This window comes from Neomonachus schauinslandi, chromosome 13 (genome assembly GCF_002201575.2).
Source record: "Neomonachus schauinslandi chromosome 13, ASM220157v2, whole genome shotgun sequence".
Taxonomy (NCBI): domain Eukaryota; kingdom Metazoa; phylum Chordata; class Mammalia; order Carnivora; family Phocidae; genus Neomonachus; species Neomonachus schauinslandi.
The window spans coordinates 41,244,398-41,266,043 of NC_058415.1; the positions used below are offsets into that span (position 1 = coordinate 41,244,398).

Here is a 21,646-nt window from a genome sequence, read left to right on the forward strand (position 1 = left end):
ATGTGGGGCTTGATCCCAGGACCCTGGGATCATGACCTGAGCCAAAGGCAGACGCTCAACCAACTGAGCCACCAGGTGTCGCAGATTATAGAGGTTTTATAAAACTAGACAATGATCTCCCTGAGCACGTTTTCCAAAAGTGGACTATTGCAATATTTTAAAGTTAAAATATTGACACAATGGTTATTTGAGACCCTGATAAAAATATGTGTAGGTAAGACTTATCAAGTAGAAGGTAGACCGAGAGTGGTGTGTCTTTAAATGCTTGCCTACCCCCAGGAACAGAGCCGCCTTTGACGTTAGAATCTGGTTGTGCCTCTAATAGCTTGAGAAAAGGGCAAGTTCAGGGAAACTTTTTTTTTTTTTTAAAGATTTTATTTATTCATTTGAGAGAGAGAATGGGAGAGAGAGCACGAGAGGGGGGAAGGGTCAGAGGGAGAAGCAGACTCCCTGCCGAGCAGGGAGCCCGATGCGGGACTCGATCCTGGGACTCCAGGATCATGACCTGAGCCGAAGGCAGTCGCTTAACCAACTGAGCCACCCAGGCGCCCGGGAAACTTATTTTTAGGAAAGGCTTTAAGTGTTGTTGGCTAAAGAACACTAAGTACTTTGGGAAGAGAAAGTGATAGTTGCTTAGAGGGGGAGAATAATTGATGTATTAAAGTCCAGAAGAGTATAGGGAAGAATATAGTTGGACAGGTAAATAATTGAGTTATTATTAGACTAGTCAAAAATGATCAGTGTGTACCTTTTGTGGAGATGGCTTAACAAGCTGGGTTTATGGAAGAAGTCATTCAAAAAATGATGACGGGTTAATATATTAGCTTTTCCAGGTAATGTGTTTTCATTTTTATGTGTATTCTAGTAGTAGAAATTTCAGATATTTTAGCAGAAAGGATGGGAAAATATTTTCAGACACTTAAAGTACATGAGAGGTTATTAACAGATAATAATGAGGGTAATAAATGTAAAGCTATAACAGCTTATGTAGTCATGTTGCGTTTATAACTTAAGTGTATGAATAACTTAAATATATGGTAAGCATTATCGTAGAGTAGAAAGAGCATTAGCTTTGAACAAGGCAGATTTTATTTTGTATCCAGCTCTGATAGTTATTAGTTGTGTGAAATTGGGCAAGTTGCTTAACTTTACCAGACCTCAGACTCTTTACCTAAAAATGGCGATAGTACTGTCTTCCTGGTTTTTGTGAAGGTGTAATGAGATAACACTTGTGGAACATTTTGTACAGTACCTGGCATATAGTGTGCACTAACAAAACTGTTTCCTTACCACCCATCTCATCGTGAAAGTAGTGTATTACATTAATGAATAGATACACACACTTCTGCCTGTACACACTTACAGACTACTAATTATTTTCTATTTCTCTGTGTTCTTCCAGTCTGTTTTATTTCTGTGTCTATCTTTCTGTCTGCCCACCATTTCTTCTTCTTACCCTTCCTCCTTCCTTCCTGCTGCCCACTCATCCATCTACTAACAGAGTAACAAATGATAAAAATGTTCCTATAGGCCACATAGTGTTTTATATTTGCTTTTAAAAATTATTATTATTGTGGGACTTGAACTCACCACCCTGAGATCAAGACCTGAACTGAGATCAAGAGTTTGGAAGCTTAACCGCCTGAGCCACCTGGGTGCCTTGCTTTTAAAAATTATTTTGAAATGACTTCAAACTTACAGAAGAGTTGCAGGTACACAACAGAGACCTTTTCTTTTGCTGAACAATTTGAAAGCAAGAAGTGGACATGATGCCCATTACTTTCTCAGATTTTAGTGTGCATTTCAAGCAAGACATTCTTCTGCATAACCAGAGGGCTGTGATCAATGTTAGGAAACCACTCACACCCCCTTCGACTTTCCTTAGTTGTCCCAACCAACCGTGTCTTTTAGAGCCAAAGGATCTGGTTTAGAATTATGTGTTGCAGTAAGTCATCTTTCTTTTATTCGGGTACAGAGACTCCCCCAACACAGAAAAGTTCCCCAGTCTTTCCTTGACCATCATGATCTTGAAGATTACAAGCCGATTTTTGTAGAATACCCTTCAATTTTGGTTTGTTTGATGTTTCCTCATAATTAGATTCAGTTTTTGCATTTTTGGCAAGAAATCACAGAAATGATGCTGTGTTTCACTTATGGTATGCTGTCCTAGTGTTAGCTTCAAAACAAGTCATAGTTCTAGAGGATTTTCTTATTCTTCTAGAGAATGATTTTTAATGTTTGGGTAAAACTTATCAGTTGGGCATTTCATAATTTGTTTATCCAGTTCACAAGAGGATCTTTTCATCATAGGACAGGTATCAGGAATATCAGTTCAGCTTTGATTTGTAATTGATTCATTGTCTCTTGAATCACCCAATATTATGAGTAGTGTCTTAATTCTTTCAACCAAGTGGGATATCAAAATGCCAAAATCTTGGGAAGGTTTATTAAGGAAATAACCTGAAAATCCTGAAATGCGAGAAGTTATTTCTTAGAACTGTATTTTTTTTTTTTTGTCCCTTCTTCCATTTTCTTTTGGAAGAACTTAACTACAAGTTTAAACCATTTTACATGTCAGGACTACATATTGATGGCATCAGTGGCACTTTTTTTGTTTTTTTAGCTCCAGGAAAACTGGTATGTGTGGTCAGTATCCAGGAGTAGCTTTTAATATACTAAATAGTACCTGTATTGCTTCTTGTATTATCTTTGTCCTAAGGTAAAAAAAAAAAAAGTAAATTATTCTTTTTAAAAATACTCTTTTTAGGGGCGCCTGGGTGGCTCAGTCATTAAGCGTCTGCCTTCGTCTCAGGTCATGATCCCAGGGTCCTGGGATTGAGCCCCACGTCGGGCTCCCTGCTCGGCGGGGAACCTGCTTCTCCCTCTCCCACTCCCCCTGCTTGTGTTCCCTCTCTCTCTGTCTCCCTCTCTGTCAAATAAATACATAAGATCTTTAAAAAAAAATACTCTTTTTAGGTACTTAACCTTTTTAGAGTACGTTCTGAATTATACACGTACCATTAATTATATAGAAAAGAAAAGTTTTAAATTATCTAGGAAAGAAAATTAAACATGTTGAGTATGTAGTGGAGTATGAATTAAGAACCTGGGCTCTAGATTTGAAACTGGGTCGCATGGTTTACTTCGTGTGTGACACTGGGAAAGGTACTTAATTCCTTTTAGCCTCGATATCTTCATCTGTATAATTTGGCTAAGAAAAGTTCCTAGTTTAAGGGTTATTAGGTGTGAATGTAACCTTCTTAGCAAGTCTCTTGTATATGTAATTGTCCAATAAATGTTTGTTGTTTTATCTGTTTCTTTTGTGTGTGCATGTTCTGGTATCTCATGTGAGCTGGTATATTACTTTATTCCTTTCATGAAGTGGGAAGTTCAATAATGGTAACTTGGATTTACTGCTCGGAAAGTGCGAAAGGTGGTTGCTCCTGCTCCCTTCTTAAACTTTGAGGATGTATTTATAGGCAGTGGGCAGAGACCCCAGTTTCCATGTTGCCTCTGTAAATACTGGACAGGTGGCAACCTTCTTGCTTTCATTAAAGTGTTTGCTCACTTGAGATAAATTACCTCTTCCAGGTATCCACATGGTGTGCCTGCAAGAGATCATTTACCTCAAACAGGGGAGAATGTTACTTCCACTGAAGGGCTGGGATATCAATCATTATGGGAATGGACTAAGGAACTCTTTATATAGCTGAACATTTCATATGTCTGGTCCAGACTGAATTTCTCAAGATAGAAACAAATGTGCTGATTTGCCTGGAATTATCTCTGAATAAATATAGTAGATGGATATGAATAGAATGTTCATACATTTTGTTATGCCTTCCCTCTATAATTGAATCACAATTATCCAGAAGATAGATGACCCAAGTATATGTGTCCCTGCTAGTACTGTTCAGAAGTTTCTTTCATTGTTAGAGTTAACTTTGTAGAGGTCATAGCAACTCTTTCAGGCAAAACTCAGAAATCTGGGTTGAATTCAGTTTAACGTTGAGGTTTCACACTTAGGAAGTTCAAAGCAGTAAGTAAAGATATTTCTGTTAATAAATAGTTATTGGTATGTATTTTAAAATGAAGGTTTTATTGAATCCTAAAGAATAATAAAGTGAGCATTCCTACTTTAGTTGTGGTCTGTGGACCAGCAGCATCAGCATCAGTGGGGAATGTGTTAGAAATGCATAATCTCAGACTCCACTCCAGAGCTACTCACTCAGAATCTACATTTTTGTAAGGTCCTTAGATGACTTATATGCACAATAAAGTTTTAGAAGAAGTAACTTCGAGGACTTTGTTATTTACATAACCTCACTTGTATCTGAAATTGAAACAAGTAGGTATCATTTTTGGTATTTCAGCTCCAAGTGTCTCTTTTGGGGACCCACATTTAATTTACCGGATTTTCTTCTGTTTTGTGAATTTCTTTTTTATTATTACCTTTGCATGTTCCCATATTCTTTCAAACATTATCAAAAATTTCAAGTGCATAGAAAAGTTGAAAGAATTTTACAATGAACAGATATTTTGTTTTTTAATTTTTAAATTTAATTTAATTTTATTATTTTTTTTAAATTAAAATTTCTTTGCCTATCATAATTTTTAAGAACAATTTTTGACTGGATAATATATCTTTGGAAGTGTCCATGACTATGTGAAATTCCAGAGTCACAACTTTCATAGGATATATTTGTGAATAATGTTGTTAAAATAGTGTACAAAATCAAAATTATTTTAAGAAACATTGGTGAGGTTTCAGCATATTTTGCAATTTATAGGTAGTTTATGGGAAACTTCTAAGAGCCTGAAGCCTTTTCTTAGAAGGGTAAGTTGCAAACCCAGATACTATCTAACAAAGCCAACATAATTATTTTTTCAGATTTTTGTAAAAGAACAAAGGAAAAAATTTTCTCTCAAATTCTATAGTAAAATATTATATGCATTAGAAACATTGTTTTATCTCCACCTTGTTCTAGAAGAAAATTATGCCAGCTTACAGGTATTTGTAAAATATGACTAAATGATATCCATTAACACTTGAGTAAAAGGGAGTGGAAACAAATTTGAACTAGGAATGATGTTGAAAAAGCCAATTATGATGGCCTACATAGTTGTGTTCAAATTATTGTGTTCAAATTTGGGCTTCAGGAGTCAATTGCCAATGATGTCATTGAAGAAAAACACAAAAATTTAGGAGAAATAAAAATGTCCTTGGACTGGGGCACCTGGGCTCAGTTGGTTAAGCATCTGTCTGCCTTTGGTTCAGGTTGTGGTCCCGGAGTCCCAGGATCAAGCCCTGCATCAGGCTCCCTGCTCAGTGGGGAGTCTGCTTCTCCCTCTGCGCCTCACCCCGCTCTCCTGCTCTCTCTCAAATAAATAAATAAAGATATTTAATTAAGAAAAATGTCCTTGGACTAAGATTAGATAGGAATTCGTCCTGTAGCTCTTAATAAAAAGGGACATCGTGTTAGAATGAATAACATTCTCAGTAATATCAGACACAGAATTCTTTGTCTCTTCTTTTTTTTTTTAAGATTTATTTATTTATTTGGGGGGGGGGGCAGAGGGACAGGGAGAGAGAATCTCAAGCAAACTCTGCACTGAGCTCAGAGCCTGATGCGGGGCTTGATCTCAGAACCCTGAGATGACGACCTGAGCCAAAACCAAGAGTCAGGCGTTTAACTGACTGTGCCACCGAGGTGCCCCTGTCTCTTCTTTTTAAGTCAACTATATTGGGATAGAGTTTACAGGCAATAAAATCTACTAATTTAGCTGTAAAGGTAAATGCATTTAAAAAATGTATATGCTAGAATGTATACAAGAAAATATATAAAACATTTTCTTCACCTTTTTTGCAGTCACCGCTACATACTCCTTGTCCAAGAGAACGACTAATCTTTTTTTCTTTTAATTTTTCTTTTCAAGCATTTCATAAAAATAGAGTCATACAATGCAAAGGCATCCAGCTAAACTGCACAGGCAGAGGGAACAGTCCCCCATTGTCCTCACTTGAGACCCCAGCTTTAAGTTTAGGAATTCCTGGAGTCACTCTCACTTTAGGCCAGCTGGTTATGAGTTAAGGGGATCCTACGAATTCTCTCAGGTTCCGTAATTTGCTAGAATGACCCGTAGAACTCAAGAAAGTGTTATACTTAGGATTACAGTTTTATTATAGCAAATTGAAACAAATTAGATCCAAAGGAAGGGATGCATAGGGTAAAGTCTAGGAGGATTCCAGACATCAAGCTTCCATTGTCCTCAGGGCAAGGTAACCTCCTGCCATCAATTTATGACAGTACATATGGGGTATTACCAATCCAGGAAGCTCACTGGAGCTTCAGTGTCCAGAATTTCTATTGAAGCTTCATTACATGGACATGATTAATTGGATTGTTGGCTACATTGCTGAGCTCAGTCTCTCTGGAGGTTGAGCTGATTCATACTGGCTCAAAGACCTAACCTCTGATCCCATAGTTGGTCTTTCAGATAGGACCAGTCCTTACCTTTAGTTATCTTGTTAGCATAAACCTAAGACATGCCCACCATTAATATGAACTGTGAAGTGTGGTCCTGGGCCCCACCATGAATAACAAAGACACTGTTCTCACTACAGAAATTCTGAGGTTTTAGAGACTACCTCCCCATCATGCCTGAACTTAAACCCTGAATATCTAGCTTTCTATGGGTATCCTAAAAACACCTCAAACTCAATATATTCAAAATTTTCATCATCTTCTTTGTCCCTAAACCTCCTCCTAAATTTTCTGTCTTTGTGATTGGCATGGCCATCCACCAAGTAATTAAAATAGAAACCTGGGAGTCACCATAACTTATTCTTATTCTTACTCTTATGCCCTATATTCTATATATTTTATCAGTCTACTTTTTATCTAGCCTCACTGCTGTTGTTTTAACTCCATATTTTTTGCATGTGTTACCTTCTTAACCTACTAATGGGTGTCCATTCTTAGACACACTGTGCCATTCTATCATCTATCAAACTATCAATCTATCTATCTATCTATCATCTATCTCATATTTAGCAAAGAAATAATTTGAGGAGGTTTATAGAAGTAACAAGGGCACCTGGGTGGCTCAGTTGGTTAAGCGTCTGACCCTTGATTTCGGCTCAGGTCATGGTCTTAGGGTTGTGAGATTGAGCCCCGTTTCAGGCTCCATGCTGGGTGTGGAGCCTGGTTGATTCTCTCTCTCCCTCTCCCTCTGCCCCTCTCCCCCACCTCCCTTCCTCCCTAAAAAGAAGAAGAAGGAGAAGGAGAAGAAAAGAAAAAGAAGAAGAAGGAGAAGGAGAAGAAGAAAAACAAGAAGAAGAAGGAGAAGGAGAAGAAGAAGAAGGAGAAGAAGAAGAAAAACAAGAAGAAGAAGAAGAAGGAGGAGGAGGAGGAGGAGGGGGAGGAGGAGGGGGAGGGGGAGGGGAAGGGAGAGGAGGAGGAGGAGAAGAAGAAGAAGAAGAAGAAGAAGAAGAAGAAGAAGAAGAAGAAGAGGAAGAAGAAGAAGAAGAAGAAGGAGAAGAAGAAGAAGAAATAACAAAGAAGTAGCAAGTAGCATTAGTGTATTGGAGAGCATTTATAGAGCATTGAATAGTATGAGGAAGTAAGTTTAAATTTCTTGTAATCTCTCTAAGAATATGATCAATATTGATGTGTACTTCTTTCAAGTTGTTTTATATGTATTTCAATATGATTAGGTCATTCTGTAACTCTTTTTCATTGTTCTTTTTTTCTTACTTATTTTTAAATGGCTATCATACTAGTCCCATCTCATTTGCTATTTTTAGGCTTCAATGACTTAATGCATGTAAACAGTGCTTGATCTATTGCATATCTTTGGCTTCCATATCAGCAGCAGCATTATTCCCCATTTCTTATTGTATGAATTAACTCTTTGGCAAGGTGTACAAGACGCTTCTTGATCTGATTCTCATCTATTTGTATAGTCTCACCTCCCAGTACTCATTAATAAACCTGCAATTTAGCTAAACTGAATTGCTTGTTGTTCCTCAGATGTGAGATGCCCTCTGTCTCCAAACAAATGGAAAAAACTATTCTGCTGCTGAATTTTGAGAGGAACTTATTACATGGGTTATCATATTGGAAATATTGAATAACATCACAGTTTCTATCTTTAAAAGCCACTTCATAGAAGATACAGACTTTTTTCTGTCAGTGTTACTTATATTCATCTTCAATAAAAACTGAGAGCATAATATTATATTACAGTTCTCTGAATGGAATAGTGCAGATACACAGCTTTCTTATTTATTTATTTATTTATTTTTATATTATTATGTTATATTAATCACCATACATTACATCATTAGTTTTTGATGTAGTGTTCCATGATTCATTGTTTGTGTATAACACCCAGTGCTCCATTCAGTACATGCCCTTTTATTTTTTTATTTTTTTAATTTTTATTCTTATGTTAATCCCCATACATTACATCATTAGTTTTAGATGAAGTGTTCCATGATTCATTGTTTGTGCATAACACCCAGTGCTCCATGCAGAATGTGCCCTCCTCAATACCCACCACCAGGCTAACCCATCCTCCCACCCCCCTCCCCTCTAGAACCCTCAGTTTGTTTTTCAGAGTCCATCGTCTCTCATGGTTCGTCTACCCCTTCGATTTCCCCCGCTTCATTCTTCCCCTCCCGCTACCTTCTTCTTCTTCTTCTTTTTTTTTTTCTTAACATATATTGCATTATTTGTTTCAGAGGTACAGATCTGAGATTCAACAGTCTTGCACAATTCACAGCGCTTACCAGAGCACATACCCTCCCCAGTGTCTATCACCCAGTCACCCCATCCTTCCCACCCCACCCCCCACTCCAGCAACCCTCAGTTTGTTTCCTGAGATTAAGAATTCCTCATATCAGTGAGATCATAAGTACATGCCCTTTTTAATACCCATCACCAGGCTGAAGTACATGCCCTTTTTAATACCCATCACCAGGCTGACCCATCCCCCCACCCCCCCCTTCTCCTGAACCCCCCGTTTGTTTCTCAGAGTCCATAGTCTCTCATGGTTCGTCTCCCCCTCCGATTTCCCCCCCTTCATTCTTCCCCTCCTGCTATCTTCTTCTTCTTCTTTTTTTTAATGTGTAATGTATTATTTGTTTCAGAGGTACAGGTCTGTGATTCAACAGTCTTACACAATTCACAGCACTCATCATAGCACATACCCTCCTCAATGTCTATCACCCAGCCACCCCCTCCCCCCCCCCCCCCCCCCACTCCAGCAACCCTCAGTTTGTTTCCTGGGATTAAGAATTCCTCATATCAGTGAGGTCATATGATACATGTCTTTCTCTGATTGACTTATTTCACTCAGCATAATACCCTCCAGTTCCATCCATGTCATTGCAAATGGCAAGATTTCGTTCCTTTTGATGGCTGCATAATATTCCATTGTATATAGATACCACATCTTCTTTATTCATTCATCTGTCAGTGGACATCTTGGCTCTTTCCACAGTTTAGCTGTTGTGGACATGGCTGCTATAAACATCGGGGTGCACGTACCTCTTCGTATCCCTACATTTGTATCTTTGGGGTAAATACCCAGTAGTGCAATTGCTGGATTGTATGGGAGTTCTATTTTCAACTTTTTGAGGAACCTCCATACTGTTTCCCAGAGTGGCTGCACCAGGTTGCATTCCCATCAACAGTGTAGGAGGGTTCCCTTTTCTCCGGATATGCAGCTTTCTTATTATTTAAGTTGACACAGAGGCAGAGGCTCAAGGATATAGATTTAACAGTTGGGTAGCATATTCCTTAGATAAGAGATCTCTTAACTCTGGGCTCACAGAACCCTTCTCAAAAGGATCCATGGGTAGAATTTGGGAGCAGGGGTGGAGATGCATCTGTGGACTTGGATGGAAAAAATTACATCTTGTTTCAAACTACTAACTGAACTTTGACATTCCCTTCAATTATGAGTGCTGATGACAGATCACGATTGTATTAGCAGTGTAGTGACTTCATTACTGAACAAAATCACTGATATTTTCGTTTTATAATACAGTTGTTGCAGCTATCTCCAGATACAGCTTATGCTCATCTTTGCTAATCAGTGATCATGAGACTCATCACATACATGATGTGTAATCACAGTGTTCGGTGTACACATGGACGCTGGTGCAATTTTTCTGCATAAGTATCAGAACAGCTTTGCACCTAGTTCATCCATCCAAGTGAGCTTCTATGTTTTTCATGTTTATGTTTTTTTCTAGTAGTCCCCAAATACAAAATTCTCTGTTATTTCTTTGAAAGTGCAACCTGCAAACACCTGGAAACATTTCAGAACTCTTTCAAAAGAGTTACTGACACAACCAGTCAATTTTCTGAAAAAGAAATAATGAAATTGATTCCATATACAGTAGTATCAAAACCAGTAAGACACTTAGAAATAAATTTAACCAAGGAGGGGAAGGTCTTTAATGTGAGAATCATAAGACATTGAAGAAGGAAATCATGGGGTGCCTGGGTGGTTCACTTGGTTAAGCAGCTGCCTTCAGCTCAGGTCATGATCCCAGAGTCCTGGGACTGAGCCCCGCATCGGGCTCTCTGTTCAGCGGGGAGCCTGCTTCTCCCTGTCCCTCTATGTGCTGCTTCCCTTGCTTGTGCTCTCTCTCTGTCAAATAAATAAATAAAATCTTAAAAAAAAAGACATTGAAGAAGGAAAGCAAAGAAGACACAAATAGATGGGAAGGTATCCTGTGTTCATGGATTAGAAGAATTAATATTGTTGAAGTATCCATATGAGCAAAAGCCATCGATAGATTCGATGCAATCCCTATCAAGATTCCAATGGCTTTTTAAAAAAATAGAAGTAGAAAAAGCACTCTGAAAACTTATGACCACAAGAGACCCCAAATAGCCAAAGAAATCTTGAGAAAGAGGAATAAAGCAGGAGGCATCATGACTTCCTGATTTCAAGCTATACTATAAAGCTATAGTAATCAAAACATACACTATTGTCATAAAAATAGACAAATAGACCAATGGGACAGAATCAAGAGCCAAAAGCATAAATTGAAAACCCAAGCATGTATGGTCAGCTAATATCTGACAAGGGAGCCAAGAAGAGTCAACAGACAGAAGACAGTCTCTTCAATAAATGGTGCTGGGATAATTGGATATTCACATGTAAAGGAATGAAACTAGACCCTTATCTTATACCACTCACAAAAATTAACTTGAAGTGGATTAAAGACTTAAATATAAGACCTAAGACTATGAAACTCCTAGAGAAAAACAAGGCTTCTTGACATAAGTGTTGATAATGATTCTCTGGATATGACACCTAAAGCACAAGCAACAAAATAAAAATTAACAAGTGGGACTACATCAAAGTAAAAAAAGCTTCTGTACAACAAAAGAAACTATCAACAAAGTGAAAAGACAACCTACAGAACGGGAAAGAATTTTGCAAACCATATATCTGATAAGGGGTTAATAACCAAAATATATAAAGAACAAATACAATCAATAGCAAAAGAACCAAATGACCCAATTAAAAAAGTGGGCAAAGGACCAGAATAGACATTTTTCCAAAGAAGATATACAAAAGGCCAACAGATAAGTGAAAAGATGCTATTAATAGTCATTAGAAAATGCAAAAAAACCCACAATGAGATATCACCTTATGCCTGTTAGAATGACCATCATCAAAAAGACAGATAACAGGAGAGGAAGAATGAAGCGGGGGAAATTGGAGGGGTAGACGAACCATGAGAGACGATGGACTCTGAAAAACAAACAGGGTTCTAGAGGGGAGGGGGGTGGGAGGATGGGTTAGCCTGGTGGTGGGTATTGAGGAGGGCACATTCTGCATGGAGCACTGGGTGTTATGCACAAACAATGAATCATGGAACACTTCATCTAAAACTAATGATGTAATGTATGGGGATTAACATAAGAATAATAAAAAAAAAAAGACAGATAACAAATGCTGGTGTGGATGTGGAGAAAATTGAACCCTTGTGCACTGTTGGTGGGATTGTAAATTGATACAGCCACTATGGAAAACAATATAGTGGGTCCTCAAAAAATTAAAAAGAGAACTACCACATGATCCAGCAGTTTCACTTCTAGGAATATATCCAAAGGAAATGAAAACACTAACTTGAAAAGGTATCTGTACCCCACGCACCAATTACAATAGCTAAGACATGTAAACAACCTAAGTGTCCATTGACAGACGACTGGATAAAGAAGTTGTGGTATATATACAAAAGAATATTATTCAGCCATAAAAAAATGAAAAAAAATCCTACCATTTGCAGCAATTTGGATGGACCTTGAAGGCGTTATGCTAAAGGAAATAGATCAGAGAAAGGCAAACACTGTGCTTTCTCTTATGTCTGAAAAAAAAAAAAAAACCAAACCAACCCAAAACCAAAAATCAAACTGATAGAGGAAGAAATGAGACTTGTGGTTGGTTACCAGAGGTGGAAGGTAAAGTGAGGGGGAATTAGTGGAAGGTGGCTAAAGGTACAAGTTTCCAGTGATAAGAGAAATAAGTCCTAGGGATGCAATGTGTAGCATGGGGACTACAGTTAACACTACTGTATGCTGTATAGGAAAGGTGTTAAGAGAGTAAATCCTAAGAGTTCTCATTCTTCAAAGGAGAACTTTTTTTCCCTTTTTCTTCTTTCTTTTCTTTTTATTGTATCTATATGAGAAGATGGATGTTATCTGAACCTATTGTGGTAATTATTTCACACTATATGTAAATTAAACCGTCATGTTATATGCCTTAAACTTATACAGTGACATATGTCAACATTTTCTTGATAAAACTGAGGGGAAAAAAACCCAACATGAAGTTACTTAAGTTCCTTCTATCTTCATAGCAGCAGTTTTTTTCATCCATTCAGTAAGTATTGAGCATCTATTATATGCAGCCACTTTAAAAAAATGAGGTCTAATTGACATACTAATTTCAGTTGTACAACATAATGATTCAGTATTGGTATATATTGCTAAATAATCACTATAGCAGGACTAGTTAACATTTGTCACCATACCTAGTCACAAAAACATTTTTTTCCTGTGATAAGAATTTTAAGATATACTCTCTTAGCAGCTTTCAAATGCAGAGCATCAGATTTGAGCTATGGATTCACAATCCTTTTTCTTTAAGATGTAAATTATATTGTATATATTGACAGAACCAGAGATGAATTCACTGACTTTAGGACAAAAACGTACACAATAAGTTTTGAATTTATTTGATTTTTAAAAAAGATTTTATTTATTTATGAGAGAGAGAGCATGAGCAGAAAGAGGGGCAGAGGGAAAGGGACACAGACTCCCCGCTGAGCAGGGAACCCGATGCGGGACTCGATCCCAGGATCCTGGGATCATGACCTGAGCCCAAGGCAGCCGCTTAACCGACTGAGCCACCCAGGCACCTCTTAAAAATTTTTTAATTAACATATAATATATTATTTATTTTAGGGGTACAGGTCTGTGATTCATCAGTCTTAGACAATTCACAGCGCTCACCATAGCACATACCCTCCCCAATGTCCATCACCCAGCCACCCATCCCTCCTGCCCCCTAAAAAATTAACTTTAGTTAGTCTGTATTTTAAGTATATTGCCTTACTTATAATACATTAATAGCCACACTTAAAATGGGTTGATAACTGCATTTCAATAAAATTTGCTTTCTTCTAATCATTCCCCTGAATATTGTTTGTCTGAGTCGAGATATATTTTTGGATTGTCCTGTTATTGGGCATTTATATCTTTAGTATTATTTATAAATAATACAGATAGAAATAAAAGCTATTGGTTCTTAATCAGTGTTATAGGTTTCCCATCCCTATTTCCTAACATGGTATCTTTATATATACGAGCTATTCTGTGTACAGATTCTGCAGATCACCCAAACGTGTATAAACATGGATACACACAGACACACAGTCTCACATGAGAGAATCATACAATCATACAATCATGTTTCATTGTAATTTTTTTCTATTCAGTGGACAATTAAATGTATTTCCATGTCAATAAAGGAGGTATACTTTATTAATTGTATTTGGTCACATACTACCCCATGGTTTATATGTACTGTAGTTTACTCTGTGAATTCCCTATTGGTGGATATTGGTGTCTTTCCTTAAAAATTTCCATGATTTTAAGCAATACTGTAATGAACTGTGATGTAATTAATATGTTTGTGCAAAAACAATTTATGGTTTGCACAGTTACTTCCCCGGCTAAATTCCTGAGAAATGAGTTTGCATATTTTACATTTGGAAAGAATCTCCAGTGTGCCTTTCGTGAAAGTTCCCTTGCCTTACACTCCCATGATCGGTACCAAGAGTGCTGGTCTCCCCATAATGCCTTTGGCACATTAAATTATGACAATCTTTTTCATCTTTATTAATTTGAAAGGCAAAAGAAACTATGTTATTACTTATTTGCATTTTTTGTTGTTAGGTTGCAAATTTTTTCATTTGTTCTACACTCATTCATATTCTTTTACAATTATCTCATTATGTTCATATACGGGGGTGTGTTTGTTTCTTATGGAATTATAAGAACTTGTGTATCACACATATTAACAGTTTGCTCTGTATCATGTAAATAATTTTTTTCATGTAAATAATTTTACAGTGTGTATTTTAGTTTTGTGTATTTTAATTTTTGTATAGCTAAATTATTATTTACTTTGTGCTTTTTCTATTGCTGATTTACTTAAAAAGGCTAGCCTTACCTCAAGGTTGAATTGCTCATATTTCAGTCTAGTATTTTAAATTTTTTGTTAAATCTTGGATTATCTAGAGTTATTTTTGGTTTAAGTAGTGAGGAAATGATTAAGATTTGTTTGTGTCCAGATGATCAGCTAGTTGCAATACTTTTCAATTCAGTCACCCACCTTTTTCCCTACTGAATTAAGTAAGATATGTCATTTAGCATATATGCTCTTGGATCTATTTCCTGTCTCTCTGTCTATTCCATTATTTTCCCTATCTCTAGAAGAGATAAGGAAAGAGATAATACCAGTATCATGCTATTTTTTTCATATGTACATCTTGATATTTTAAAATATGGTAAGACAAATTCTGTCATTACTTTTGCTTATAGTATTTTGAGCTATTTTCATAGTTGTTGTTTTCCTTTTTTTTTTTTTCAGTTAAAACATTACTTTGAAGCAAACATCTTGCCATAATGATTGCCTCCCATGTTTGAAAACGATGTCCACATTCATATTTCCCAAATTATTAGCAGTTTGGAGACACAAGCATTATTTTTGGTTTAAGATTGTGATGTGTTGGTATCACTTGAAAAGAGTTGCATATAAAAGTGTTAATAGTGAAAGGTCTTCCTGAACAAGTAAGCAGGGATCAGATCATGTAGGGCCTTATAGGGCATGTTTTAAGGAATTTGAAATTTATTCCTAGATCTTCACCCAGGCGTAAAAGCAGGAGTTGTGAAAAGATCCTATTTGTGTTTTATTTTATTATTTTATTTTATTTTATTTTATTTTATTTTATTTTATTTTATTTTATTTTATTTTTGACAGAGAGAGAGCATGCATCCATGTGCAAGTGGGGGTAGGGGGTTGGGGCATAGGGAAAGGGAGAGAGAATCTTAAGCAGGCTCCACACCCAGCATGGAGCCCAACGTGGGGCTTGGTCTCACGACCATGACCTGAGCCAAAATGGAGTCAGATCCTCAACCAACTGCACCACCCAGGTGCCCCTCATATTTGTGTTTTACAAGACACTTTGCCTGTGGTGGAGGATGGATTGAAGAAGGGAAAGACTGAAGAAGAATAGGGAGACTCTTGCAAGAATACAGATAAGATATGGGCATGATCACAGAGAACACTGAGTAGATTGGAGAAATATTAAGGATGGGATGTGGGGAGATGGTAAGGGAGACAGAGATGTCAAGGATGACAAAATATTCCCAAGTGTGTGGAGCTGAGTTGGAATTTAAGGCGTTAGCATTACTCATGATTAACATTTGTTGTTATTGTATTATTATTCATTGTTATTAATATTATACTCATGACCAACATGATTAAATTAAATAATTTTGTATTACATATGTACTAATTAAATCATTACTCATGAATCCCCATTTTCAATAAAGGAGTGTTTCTCAATCTTTCTAAGTTTGAGGACTCCATTTTGATAAGAAGACATATTGTAAGTCTACAATATGTCAGATGATAGTTGTATTTTCAGTAGCAGTTGACTGTGATAATGTTTTAAAGGACTTAATTTATTACCCACAACATCATGGGCATATATTATTCATGCTGTATATTTTTTTAGGGTTAAATAAAGATCAAGATGGCAATGGTTGCTTTAGTTAAAAGTGATGGAACCCTTGAAATAATTTTTCAGCCTCCCCTACCCCTGCCCCAAGATCTGCAGCTCACAGGTTTAGAATTACTGGTCAAACCAATTCTTTTTTTTTTTTTTTTAAAGATTTTATTTATTTATTTGAGACAGAGAGAATGAGAGAGAGAGAGCACATGAGAGGGGGGAGGGTCAGAGGGAGAAGCAGGCACCCTGCCGAGCAGGGAGCCTGATGCGGGACTCGATCCAGGGACTCCAGGATCATGACCTGAGCCCAAGGCAGTCGCTTAACCAACTGAGCCACCCAGGCGCCCGGTCAAACCAATTCTTTATGAATTTGTTTTAAAGATTTTAATCTTAAATATATGATATTGCCTTTGCTATTGGAAAAAGTCCATTAGAGTCCTCTTCTTTCTCAAAAGACACATGCTATTAAATAGAGGGAAAGTGATTAACAAATGTATTTTACATAAACAAGAATTTGTGAAATGTAGCAAACATTTAAACAGTTTAGACCAGAGTAGACATGAGAAATTTCAGTGACCTTATTTTTGTCTCGTATTTCTATATCATTATACAAATAATCCTACAACTATGTCACTAGAGGGTTTTTTTTTTTGTTTCTTCATTTATTTAATGTTGAATTAATTGTACTCTATACTGTATAATGTGAAGTGTGTCACAAAAACACTTTTCATTCATCAAAGCATAAATTATTTAGTGCTCTTTCTGTAATTCCTTGAGAGTCAGCAGTCAGGAACTTATGCCTCTTTCCCACTTCTTAAAAATTCAGAAGAATGCCTTGTAGAATTATATTGTCACTCAATTTCGCCTTTCAGAGTGGTTAGTGCCTACACAAATTTGTTTCTATGATATAGTAAAAAACTGCTATTCATTAAAATTTAATTATAATTGATTTTTGCTTTTAAAGGCTCTTTGTGAAAATTTTATTACTTTGATATGCCTGAAAATTTCCTAAAATGATGAGCTTTTATCTTGTTTATTTAAAAAGAATAACTTTTGGGACACCTGGGCAGCTCAGTTAGTTAAGCATCTGCCTTTGGCTCAGGTCATGATTCCAGGGTCCTGGGACTGAGTCCCTCATTGGGCTCCCTGCTCAACGGGGAGACTCCTTCTCCCTCTGCCTGCTGTTCCCTCTCTCACTCTCTCTCTGACAAATAGATAAATAAAAAAATCTAAAAAATATAAAGAACTGGACCATTTCCTTACACCACACACAAAAACAGACTCAAAATGGTTGAAAGACCTCAATGTGAGACAGGAGTCCATCAAAATGCTAAAGGAGAACACGGGCAGCAACCTCTTCGACCTCAGCCGAAGCAACTTCTTCCTAGAAACATCGCCAAAGGCAAGGGAAGCAAGGGCAAAAATGGACTATTGGGACTTCATCAAGATAAAAAGCTTGTGCACAGCAAAAGAAACAGTCAACAAAACCAAAGACAACTGACGGAATGGGAGAAGATATTTGCAAATGACATATCAGATAAAGGACTAGTATCCAAAATCTATAAAGAACTTATCAAACTCAACACCCAAAGAACAAATGATCCAATCAAGAAATGGGCAGAAGACATGAACAGACATTTTTCCAAAGAAGACCTCCAAATGGCCAACAGACACATGAAAATGTGCTTAACATCACTTGACATCAGGGAAATCCAAATCAAAATCTCAATGAGATACCACCTCACACCAGTCAGAATGGCTAAAATTAACAAGTCAGGAAACGACAAATGTTGGCGGGGATGCGGAGAAAGGGGAACCCTCCTACACTGTTGGTGGGAATGCAAGCTGGTGCAGCCACTCTGGAAAACAGTATGGAGGTTCCTCAAAAAGTTGAAATTAGAGGTACCATATGACCCAACAATTGCGCTACTGGGTATTTACCCCAAAGATACAAGTGTAGGGATCCGAAGGGGTACGTGCACCCCAATGTTTATAGCAGCCATGTCCACAATAGCCAAACTGTGGAAAGAGCCAAGATGTCCATCGACAGATGAATGGATAAAGAAGATGTGGTATATATATACAATGGAATATTATGCAGCCATCAAAAGGAACGAAATCTTGCCATTTGCAATGATGTGGATGGAACTGGAGGGTATTATGCTGAGTGAAATAAGTCAATCAGAGAAAGACATGTCTCATATGATCTCACTAATATGAGGAATTCTTAATCTCAGGAAACTAACTGAGGTTTGCTGGAGTGGTGGGGGGTGGGAGGGATGGGGTGGCTGGGTGATAGACATTGGGGAGGGTATGTGCTGTGGTGAGCACTGTGAATTGTGTAGGACTGTTGAATCACAGACCTGTACCTCTGAAACAGATAATATATGTTAAAAAAAAAAAGAAGATAGTAGGAAGGGAAAAATGAAGGGCAGGAAATTGGAGGAGGAGACGAACCATGAGAGACTATGGACTCTGAGAAACAAACTGAGGGTTCTAGAGGGGAGGGGGTGGGGGGATGGTTTAGCCCAGTGATGGGTATTAAAGAAGGCACGTATTGAATGGAGCACTGGGTATTATACGCAAACAATGAATCATGGACCACTACATCAAAAACTAATGATGTAATGTATGGTGATTAACATAACATAATAAAATTTAAAAAAATTAAAAAATATAAAGAATAGCTTTTGACATACCACTAAAAATATTAATTTTTCTTTTTTTAAATCTTATTTAAATTCAATTAATTAACATATAGTGTATCATTAACTTCAGATGTAGAGTTCGGTTATTCATCAGTTGCATATAGCACCGAGTGCTCATTACATCACGTGCCCTCCTTAATGCCCATCACCCAGTTACCCCATCTCCCCACCCACCTCCCATCCAGCAACCCTCAGTTTGTTTCGTATAGTTAAGAGTCTCTTATGGTTTGTCTCTCTCTCTGATTTCATCTTGTTTTATTTTTCCCTCCCTTCCCCTATGATCCTCTGTTTTGTTTCTTAAATTCCAATATGAGGGAAACCATGTGATAATTATCTTTCTCTGATTGACTTATTTTGCTCAGAATAATACTCTCCAGTTCCATCTGCCTTATTGCAAATGGTAAGATAGCATCCTTTTTGATGGCTGAGTAATAGTCCATTGTATATATACACACCACATCTTCTTTATCCATTCATCTGTTGATGGACATCTGGGCTCTTTCCATAGTTTGGCTATTGTGGACATTGCTGCTATAAACATTGGGGTGCACGTGCCCCTTTGGATCACTACATTTGTATCCTTTGGGTAAATACCTAGTGGTGCAATTGCTGCGTCATAGGGTAGCTCTATTTTTAACTTTTTGAGGAACCTCCATACTGTTTTCCAGAGTGGCTGCACCAGCTTGCATTCCCACCAACAGTGTAGGAGGGTTCCCCTTTCTCTGCATCCTCGCCAACATTTGTCGTTTCCTGACTTGTTAATTTTAGCCATTCTGACTGGTGTGAGATGGTATCTCATTGAGATTTTGATTTGGATTTCCCTGATGCCAAGTGATGCTGAGCATTTTTTCATGTGTCTGCTGGCCATTTGGATGTCTTCTTTGGAAAAATGTCTGTTCATGTCTTCTGCCCATTTCTGGGTTATTTATTTTTTGGGTGTTGAATTTGATAAGTTCTTTATAGATTTTGGATAGTAGCCCTTTATCTGACATATCATTTGCAAATATCTTCTCCCATTCCATAGATTGCCTTTTAGTTTTGTTGACTATTTCCTTTGCTGTGCAGCAGTTTTTTATCTTGATGAAGTCCCAGTAGTTCACTTTTGCTTTTGTTTCCCTTGCCTTTGGAGCTGTGTCTAGCAGGAAGTTGCTGCGGCCGAGGTCATAGAGGTTGCTGCCTGTGTTCACCTCTAGGATTTTGATGGATTCCTGTCTCACATTTAGATCTTTCATCCATTTTCAGTCTATTTTTGTGTATGGTGTAAGGAAATTGTCCAGTTTCATTCTTCTGCATGTGGCTGTCCAATTTTCCCAACACCATTTGTTGAAGAGACTGCCTTTTTTCCATTGGACATTCTTTCCTGCTTTGTCAAAGATTAGTTGACCAAGGAGTTGAGGGTCCATTTCTGGGTTCTCTATTCTGTTCCATTGATCTATGTGTCTTTCTTGGTATTATTGAATGCATCCTTATATTCAGCATGTTGCAGCTGCTATGGAAGTAAAATGAAGTACAATTAATCCAATAAACACATACAAAATATCCATATATGCTAGGCTGGTACAGTACAAATACAGGGTTTACTGAGATAACAAAAGACACAGTTAAGGAGTTGCAAGCCAGTTGAGACACAGAGAATACATATATTAGGCACTGGAATGATGTATAATATTGACTGTTATAGGTTAAATGGCTTTTACTGTTTATTTTTTCAATGACCTATTAAACACTAATTTAACAATTCTTTTAAATCAGTTGTTCTGTATTTTATGTTAATTGGTATGTGAAGCTACTGAACTCTTTTTTATTCATGACTTATTTAAATAATTGATTGTTAACAAAGGAACTGTGTATTTTAATTATACTTTATATGCCTTCTGTCAATGGGATTCTTAGAGAGTATGTTTATGAGAGGTATATAGAATTAAACTTATATCACCTTATATTGTTAGAAGTTAATGTATCAATAACTAATAGAAATAAATTCTACATGAAGGGTATTATGCTTTTATTCAATTTATAACTTTTATTTTATGTATAACTTCTAGGCAGTTGTGGTTTCCAAAATCTGATTGCTGCATAAATTTTTAAAAACGATTTATTTACTTATTTATTTATTTGAGAGAGAGCATGCTAGCAGAGGGAGGGGCAGAGGGAGAGGGAGAAAGAGAATCTCCAGCAGACTCCCTGCTGAGCGCTGAGGCCAATGCAAGGCTCAATCCCATGACCCTGAGATCATGACCTAAGCCAAAATCAAGAGTCTGATGCTTAACCGACTGAGCCACCCAGGTGCCCCATGACTGCTGCATAAATTTAAAAATTTATCTTTCCTTTTATCCACTGAGGAATAAAGAAATAAAAGAAGCCTCACATTTTTGAACACAGGGCTTCTGTGAGATTGTTCTTTCTGACTTAGAAAACCACTGTTTGATCACCTTCCCAGCCAATGTTGTTCTTTACTGTTGAACCGTATGTATTCTTAGAATTATAAAACATTTTTCTATTGGATAAAACTGGCCAAATATCCTTTTTGTGTTTATGATGTAAAGACAAAATTTAAGTTAATTCCAACAGCAGAGGCTCCTGAAATGTAGAATGATATACTACTGAA

At 37.1% G+C, this 21,646-nt stretch overlaps 1 protein-coding gene across 1 annotated transcript in view; it reads left to right on the plus strand.

Moving 5' to 3' along the window:
• CCDC171 (coiled-coil domain containing 171) overlaps window positions 1-21,646 on the plus strand; it is a 310,199-nt gene that overhangs the window by 147,806 nt on the left and 140,747 nt on the right. The window lies entirely within an intron of this gene.